Below are 9,743 nucleotides of genomic sequence, written 5' to 3'. Positions count from 1 at the left end.
TTGAATAAGCTAAGGAAAGCCCCTTCCTAATTCCCAAGTGGCTTCATAGAGTGGCCAACATTTAATTAAGTGGCCACAGTCCAAGGCATTACATGTTGGTGGCGGTGATTTGTCAACACAAAGATGGGGGCAGTCACATTAACCAAGCTCACAAAACTAACATGCAAAATCAGAATATCAATTTAGTGATTTACAGTGAGAAAAATGACTGCAGAGGGGACCGATCTCTTAAATCCTTTGATCGTTGTACTTTTCCCTGCAAACATGCAGCTAGAGAAGTCAAGTTGTAAGGTTGTTTGGCAAACTGGAAACTTATCCTTAAAGCAATTATAATAAGTGCAGAAATTCAAAAGAGATGAAAGCTCATGCTTGACCATCACAAAAATGTCATGGCTAAGAAGAAATCATCTAAGAATCCCAATCATCTTCCAATAGGACTTGCAAAATGCTACAGCTATTGAAGAAATTAGGGTTAAATTCCTTCCCATAAATAAAACTGCAGGCCCAGAGAGTTTCACTGATGAATTGTAACAGACATTTAAGGAAGACATAATGCCAGTACTTACACACACTCTTCCAGAAAATTGAGGAGGGTACACTTCCCAATTCATTTTATGAGGTCAGCATTATCAGGATACCAAAACTATACAAAGACATTATAAGAAAGGAAAACTACAGACTAATATCCCTCATGGTATAGATGAAAAAGACTAAACAAATTTTACCAAATTGAATCCAACAACATAAAAAAAGAATAATACCTCCTGACCAAGTTGGGTTTATCCCAGGAATGCAAACCTGGTTTATGTTCAAATGTCAATCAATGTATCAACTGATGAATGGGAAATAAAACATGGTATATCCATATGATGGAAAATTTTTCAGCAAGAAAAAGAAACTAAGTATATGCTAGAACATGGATGAAACTTGAAAATGTTATCCTAAGTGAAATAGTTCAATCACAAAAGACCACGTGAGATTCCATTTATATAAAACATCCACAAGAGGCAAAGACATAGACACAGAAAATAGACCAGTTGTAGCCTAGGACTGGGAACTCGAGGTGGAGGGAACTGGGAGGAAATGGGGAGTGACTGCTAACGGGTACAAGATTTCTTTTTGGAGGATAAAAATGATCTAAAGTCAGTAATGCTCCTACAACTCTGAATGTACTGAAACCCATTAAATTGTACACTTTAAATAGGTGAATTGTGTGCTATATAAGTTTTATCTTGGTAAAGCTATTAAAAATTAATCAATGTAACTTACCATATTAACAAACTAAAAAAGAAAATCATATGGTCATCTCAATAGATGCAGACAAAGTATTTTTCAAAATCCAAAATCCATTCCTCATAAAATCTTCAGCAAACTAGGTATAGAAGGGAATTTCCTCATTTGATAAAGGGCCTCTAGGAAAAACCCTCAGTCAACATCATACTTCATACTTTCCCTCTAAGATCACAGATGTATCAATCATATACGTCAGCGATAGGAAAGCTCATTCAAGAGCTATAGTTTGTCTGCTTAGAATCTTGACCCAATTGACGCAATTTCATAATGAATTTTGAAAAGATGGCATTCAATTTCTACTGCAAAAATATACTCTGATATTAACATTTTAGGAATAACAAATATTTACAACCTGGTAATTGATATTCTTCTATTGAATAAGTGAAGTGATCTAAGTTGCCCAAACAAGTATACGTTTTTCCTATTATACATAATGAAACTATTTTCAATTTGAATGAAAAAAGGTACATTTCATAAAAATTTATAGCTTTTCAAAAATCTATGTTGGGGGTGGAAAGGAATGAGAATGCTCACAACTGCTATATCAACATGTTCCATTACTTTCAGGTAAAATTTGATATGTGATTTAGAAATAAATGATTTTTAGTAAAGAAGAAGGAGAGTCGTTAGTGAACACTTTTTTTTGTGAGGGAGATTGGCCCTGAGCTAACAACTGTTGCCAATCTTCTTCTTTTTGCTTGAGGAAGATTAAGCTAACATCTGTGCCAATCTTCCCATATTTTATGTGGGATGCTGCTACAGCGAGGTCTGACGAGTTGTGCTAGATCCACACCCAGGATCCAAACCCGTGAACCCCAGGACACTGCAGAAGTGGAGCTCGAGAACTTAGCTACTATGCCACCTGGCTGGCCCTGGCAACACCTTTTTTTACCCTTTTGTTGTTTTTACCCTTTTTGCTTTTGTTTTCTAATATTTTTTTGTGCCACCAGGAAAAGCTGTAATTTTCCTGAGCAGTTGGGGATCTTTTGGTTTGCCTTTTTTTTCCCCTTAATCTCATAGAGACTATGAATTGTATGATCCAACGTATTCCCTATTTAGGCTGGTTACTTTTAGTATAAATGCATAATCTTGCTTCTGGAATTTGTGTAGTAAATACACTCATCCTCATTTCATTTTATTTTTTCCACTCCAATTTTCACTCTACCCCTATTTCCTCAACAATTTATTTTTGATGTTTTATCTTGTCAAAGTGTATATTTTTAAGTTGATGACAGCTGACATCATACTGTCTTGTGAGTTTCAAAAGCTACTATTTCAGAATCCAACCCAGCCTGCTGCGGGAACCAATTCCCTCCACTCTTTCCAGATGCTGGAGGAAAGGGAAAAAGAAGTGGAGATGTACACAAGACCTTTCATTTCTTTAAGGCAAGAATGCTTCTCAATTTCTGTTTTTAGCCAATTAATTCAACTTACAGATCACCTTGCTTTCTTGTAGTGCTAACAGTTTCTGTACAGCAATACTGAAGGTGGGCACCACTCTGATTTATTCCTTCAAACTACCACTGACATAAGGCTATTATTGTAGTAGATGATTACTTCTCTGGAGAAAGGGGTGCTCCCTGTGGAGGCAGATTAGGTCAAAGTAAATACTTCTCTATTTCATGACATTTTGTAAATTGCTTTAATTCCTCTTCAAAATAAAGCAAGTATATGAACATGCAGTTAAAAATCTATCTCTGTTTCTATTGCTAATGTACAAATCTGTACAAAAGTAAAAAGGAGAAAGAGCTTCTCCTCAATTTCTTTCTGGAGAAAAAACATAGGGCCAAAAATAAAGATGTCACCATACTGGCAAAAATTTGATAATATGGGAATACAAAGTATTGGTGAGAAAGTGGAGCCACAAGAACTCAAACATTGCTGTTGGGAGTGTAAATTGGTACATACAGTTCAGAAAACAATTAAGAATTATCTCGTAAAATTGAGCTTTCACATATCCTGTGACTTAGTAAGTCTATTCCTAAGAAGGTTGCCTGTAGCTATAATGTCCAATACAGAAGCCACTAGGCATAAGGGGCTATAAATTTTTTTTTAATTTTTAATTTTAGTTAATTAGAATTAAATAATGTTACCCAGTCATGAGCAGACCTAGTACCCAGATGTTGGTCTCTAATGCCATTTTCTAGTAAAAAGAATCAGACCCCTTAGAGAAATGTCTGATTCTAGAATGGGGGCAGGAAATATACAAGATGAGCCTGGAGCATCTTGTAGTGCCATTAAGGACGGAAGTGCTAAACACCCACACACACATACACACACACACACTATTGGGGTATGTTAAAGAGACACAGGAAACAACTGAAAAGCTCCCAATAGCCAAAGTAGGAATAAAAAATGAAAAACTAAGTTAGATTATAACCCACAGTATAAAATAAATATCCATCAGTCCACACTGATGTAAATTAATTATTGAATAAAAGAGTAAATGGAGGAGAAAAGATAAATTCCCCTTGCAAAAGAATTCCAAAGAATTCCCACTCTTTAAGTGTGGGCTGCACATGGTGACTTTGTTCCTAAAAGTACGATGTGGAAAAGTGGGACAGGGAGGGAGAGTAAAGAGTAAACTTTACAGAGGAGAGAACTGACAAACATGACCTCAATCAGGTGATCAAGGTCAGCATCAACAGTGACAAGTCATGTTGATAGCATTCGTAGGTATACCCTTGATATCATGTGATTAAAACGGCAATCTGCCTCTGTTGTCTTCCTACCCCTAACCCATAACTCCAGTCTAATCATGAGAAGAACAGCAGAAAATCCCAATAGAGTAACACTATACAAAACACATGACCAGTACTCCTCGAAATTGCCAAAGTCCTCAAAAACAAGGAAAGTCCCAGTAACAGTCACATTCAGGAAGCACCTATAGGAACATGATGACTAAATATAGTGTGGTATCCTGGATGGGGTCCTAGAACAGAAAAAGGACAGTAGGTAAAAATAGTGTAAGTAAATTATAATTTAATATAAGTGAATATTAGTAAGATATGGTCTTCAGTTGATAATAATGTATCGGTACTGGTTTATTCGTTGTTAACATGTACGATACTGATGTAAGATGTTGAAAATAGGAGACAGTGAGTGAGGAATATATAGGAACTCTCAATGCCAACTTTACAATTTTTCAGTAAGTCTAAAACTGTTCTAAAAGCTGAAGTTTTTTTTTTTTAAAGACGAGATATAATCAGAGAAACAAAATAGCAGTAAAACTATATGAGGTAAATTTGAATGACATGTAATATCCCCTTTTCCCATTAATCTTTCATCAAAATAAGAAATTTATTTCAACACTCCATGGATTGATTTTTCTTGGAAATTAAGCACATAAAATTTATTTTTTAATTAAATTATATAAAAAAATTCAGTTCCTCAGTCGTACTAACCACATTGAAAGTACTCAAAAGCCTCACATGGGGTTTGGCTGTGATATTGAACAGCATAGCCATGGAACATTTCTATCACCGCAGAAAGTTTGGTTAGACAGTGCTCTGGAGAAACTCACAAATGTGCACCAATAGATATGGACAAGAATGTTCATAGGAGAATTGTTCATGATATTTAAACATTGTTAAAACAAAACAAAACAATACCCATCAACCAAGGAATGGATAAATAAATTATGATGTATTCATAAAGCAGAATCCTATACAACAGTGAAAATTAATGGACTATGAGTTCATACATCAACATGGATTAATCGTTAGATTGAGTGAAAGAGGCAAATTCAAAAGTCACATATATTATAAATTCACTATTAAAAATTCAGAAACTACAAAAGCAAGTAATACATTGCTTAGAGATATGTATGCGGCAATATTCCAAGGAGAAGTAAGAGAATGGTATCACAAAATCCAGTTCAGTCCTCTGGAATGGAGGAGAAAGGAGTCGTTTATTGGGAGAAATATTTGGAGCTTCAATGGTATTGGTAAAAACCTTCTGCTAAGATTGGGTGCTGGTTACAGATATGTTTGTTTTATTATTATGCTTCATAATTTTCTTTTTAATTACATAAGATATTTTGAATATATTGTCTATCTGTCAAAGCTTTATTGGATTCCTCCTTTTGTTACATATCACTTACCACTTTTCTCTATTATGGATTTCTCATTCCCATTATCAATTGTTGTGCCACTAAAGCAGTTGAAGCTAAAACTTGCTGGCTCTCATGGATTTTGCTATTTGTTTCCTGACCCCATAAATGGTTTTCGTGCTTCCAAATTTGTATTACTACATTTTAGTCTGGATTTGTAGCCTAATTTAGCAGTTCAAAACTCAAAATGAATATAAATATATGCTTCTCAATTCAGAGGATAGTATCTTGCAATTCAAATGAGCAAGGCCAATACAGACAATCTATTATTTAATCTTGTGTCATCCAAATATTGACTCTTCTTATAACGGAGCATACTTACCTAGAAGAATCAGCAACTTACAGTGCACAAAATGTTTCAGAACTCACTTAGTAGACTTTATTAATATTCTACAAAATACTGTTGATGCTATTTCATTCATATTTCAAAATCCTCTCCTTAAATTAGTTAACTGAATCTCTACCCACTCTTTCCAATTCTTTATGAAATACTAATTTCCTTTTATATCCTGCTAGGGTTTCAAAAATAGTAGTCAATGGGGAAAGCCTATTTGAAACTATTTTTTTACTTATATCCCTTGCTGATTTCCTGAATTACTATATTTTTCATAATCATATTTTAAAACAAATTATGTATTTAACCACAACAGATGGATATTTTGGTTATTTTTAATAATACCTAGATTTTTAAATTATTTAACCTATTTTATTTTTACTTATAATGTTTTAAAGTGCCCACTGTTGAGAAATTAAATATAATGAAAAACCAAATCAAGTTAATAGAAAAACAAGCCCTCTTTCCCAGTTAGCTAAGCTAACTCCATAGTCCAAAGGTGTGACTAGAACTTTCTACTGTGAACATTGTTCCATTGTCTTTTTACGTATGCACTGAAATACATGCTGCCTCTTCAGCAAAAGTGGTAAATATCTATTTTTCAAAATAAAATATTTTGGTCAATAAATTATATTAATTGATATCCACTTTTAAATGTCTCAGTGTTAGGGACCCCAACACCAGCCTCATTGCTGCTTTCACAATATTAAGAAAATAAAAAGATGAAAACTCACAATACTGTAAATGAAGAGTGAAAGTTAACTAAATCTGTAATAAACTCCATCCATGACAAGGCCGATAGAAATGACAGAAGAAGACCTGTGAGCCACCTGGGCTATGCCACCACCCACCTGGAAATAAGTACAAATATTCCTCCTCGTCATTCCTTGTCATTGCCTTGAAGCAAACAGAAAATTGCTCCAAATCCTGAAAAGATCTGAGGTGGACTGGACCATGCGAGAAAAATAGCTGGGCCAATAAACTTGTTTGCTAGTTAATTTAGACTTGGGAATAAGATTTCAGATCAGTCAGGTTAGTTTCATCACAAAAGAGATGTTGTTTGGGAGCTAATGACAGGTATGTTTTAGACTAGACCAGCTTCAACAGCAGAATCGAGTGAGTTAGAGGAAGCTAGCCAGGAAAGAGAAGGGGAGAAGGGAGTGGGGAGGCATAGAAGGAGGGACCGAGGGAGGGAAGAGGAGGAGGAGAGATGGAAAGTGAACACAAAAGCAAAGAGGAGACAGAAAGAGAGTCTCAATGGCATTTTATCCCTGGCCCAGTGGCTCCTGTTGCTCAGTGGTTTCCAAGGTACTCTTCTGCAGTTTCATACTAAACTTTGTTTTTGCTTTAACTTAAGCTACTTAAGTGAATTTCTGCTATTTAAAGCCAATATATCTCTAGGAAATATGTGGAACTTGTTATACAGAGAGAATTTAATTATTCTTTACACACCAACTTACCAAACTACTACAAATATGCAAAGGAGCTTTAATCTTCTAAATAAACAGATAGTAGGGCCAGAGACTATATATATATATATTATTAGGACAAGAGACAATATATATATTATTACTAATAATACTAATTACTATATATTATTACTAATATAAATTTTGGTTGTTGACAACTACCAGATGTGAATACATCACTTACCATATAAGTAACCTGGAATGAGAATATTGCAGGGCGAGGAAAAGGAAATAGCTTTCCAAAGGCTTAGAAGAATAGCAGACTTCTGAGTTATGGAGTAGAAGAAAATTGTTGGGTATCCTTAGATACAAGGAGTTTCTATGAAACTTTTGCAGAAAGTCATGCAGACTGAAATGAAAAAGAGACAATCAGGTGAGATTCAAAAAAGAGATGGAGGAGATAAGAATTGGAAGGCATTTAAAATCTAACAGAAAAATTAAATTAGCATTGCAATTAATAAAGAGCAAAAATGAAACTGGGATCAGCCTTATGGAGGACAAAGTTGAGAGTCCCCACATTCCTCTCACCCTCAGAGATCATGTTGGTGGGTCTTCGCGGCCTACCCAGTAGTGTGACTCAAACCTTCATTTCTAAGGGGCCTGAGCCCTTCTCTGTTCAGTTGCTCATGTGTCTATTCAGAGTTACACTGAGACAAGAGAGTCCCAAGATGTGTCACGGGATCACCTGAGCTCTGTACATTCCTCCCTGCCACAATTGTCTAAAACCATCCCTACCTCCTCCTGCTCATCAAGATCAATTAGCCCTGCCAAGATCATGACTCCCTTCTTACCTACTGGACCTGAACAAAAGAAGTCCAAAGTGCTCAGTTAAATGAGACTCTTTCTCTGCCTCTTGGCAGTAAACCCACTTTGGACCAGGAACTCTAACAATGCAGAGACCAGAGTTACAGGGATGAGAAGCACAAAGTCCCCCAATATATGGTTGGAAGTGATGACAGGAGGAACCACTTCTGCTACCTGCCTTGGTTCCTGGGCCATGTATTCCTTCTATGTTGACAGAGCACCATATATGGGTCTCTGATTTAATGCATATAATTAATGCATCCTGAGGATGGCACTCTATCCTTTGAAAGTATTGCCTCCAAGCTATGCCTCAGCTGTGCCTTTAGAATGCCATTCCTAGAAGGTCTGTCAGAGCAATGGGCTAATTAATTCTGGATACTGTACTACAGGATACAAGCAGTAAATCCACTGGTCATGGGCCCACTTCTGTACTTCCTTTGCTCTAAGTGAATCCTCTGGTCAGATGGCTGTTGCATAAGATTCCACATCTATGGATCAAACATTCCATAAGCCCCTGGATAACAGCTCTGGCTGAGGCACTACAGGCTAAGAAGGCAAATTTATACCAAGAGTAGGTATCTATCACTGTGGAAAAACTCCTATTCCTTCCAGGTTGTAGTCTCCTTGCTACCAGATTAGATTCCACAAAGAATAGTGTCATTTAGGGGCTCAGACTTGGTCTCTGTTGGTGGCAAGTCAGACATTCAGAAGCATCAGTATCTAGACAGACTATGACAAATGGAGTCCCTTCTGTTGGGTCCATGCAAAGCATCCATCTCTGCCATAATGACCACTCCAGTAATGTGCTTATTGGGCCAGATCCAGGATGGCTAGTGACAAAGCCTGGATAACATTGACTGGACAAGCCATTTTGCCTACTTGATGTCCCGTGACTTTCCCGATGCATGCTTTCTGGCAGCATCAATGTGTGATAGAAAAATTTTTATGCTTTATTCTCACTCCCATGTCCACCTCCTTGTCTCTGATCTTCTATCCTTCCTCCTTCCAGGCCCATGACCAGCTGGCCAGGCCATTGCCCACTGTCATTCTCATTCCATAAAAAGCAGAGTACACTGCTCACAGCTCTGCCCATAGGGAAGAGTTTCCCTGTCTGCTGTTTTCAAAGCCACCTTTGAATACGGCTACAATGGAGCTGCCATCCTTGTTCAGCCTTCACACACATAGAAAGCTGACTCATTCATAAACAGAAGTTGATGATTTTTTTCTTTCTTTTTTCCAGTCATACAAGACCACCATATGACTGTGGGAGTGAGCTGGGAAAAGACTGCTGGGGTTACTGTGGTGCGTATCTGGGATACCTGCTTCTTCAGCTTATTCATGTTCTCTGGCGCTTCCTGGACTCAATTCCAAATGTACCTTTTCCATCTTGTGATTGACTGCTGCTGGTCCTGTCTGACTTTTTGACTCTGCTGATCCAACATAACCCAGCTCACAACAGGCAGTTCCGGATACAGAGTCACTTGGTGCCTCATAATCAGAGGTTCAGTCTCTACCAGCACCCACTAACACACCAGGAACTGTGTCTAAAATGACGTTACTCTTTGCTGCAGTTGGCATGGTCTTGCTTCAAATTCTAGAGGCCTCTTTTGTGATTTTCTCACTGAGGCTTGCTATGAAATGCACACTGAATCTTTTCCCACCACTAAAACCCACAGTATCTTAGAGTCTGTTGGATCATATGACCCAAGTGCCTGGGAAGCCTGACCTTTCT

The 9,743-nt window shown here is 37.0% G+C and overlaps 1 long non-coding RNA gene across 1 annotated transcript in view; it reads right to left on the bottom strand.

The window, feature by feature from the left end:
- Nucleotides 1-9,743, bottom strand: part of LOC111773282 (uncharacterized) — a 71,760-nt gene that overhangs the window by 34,303 nt on the left and 27,714 nt on the right. The window lies entirely within an intron of this gene.

This window comes from Equus caballus, chromosome 4 (assembly GCF_041296265.1).
Source record: "Equus caballus isolate H_3958 breed thoroughbred chromosome 4, TB-T2T, whole genome shotgun sequence".
NCBI lineage: Eukaryota > Metazoa > Chordata > Mammalia > Perissodactyla > Equidae > Equus > Equus caballus.
Note: the sequence above shows the minus strand (reverse complement) of the source record. Positions and strands in the feature narration are given on the sequence as shown.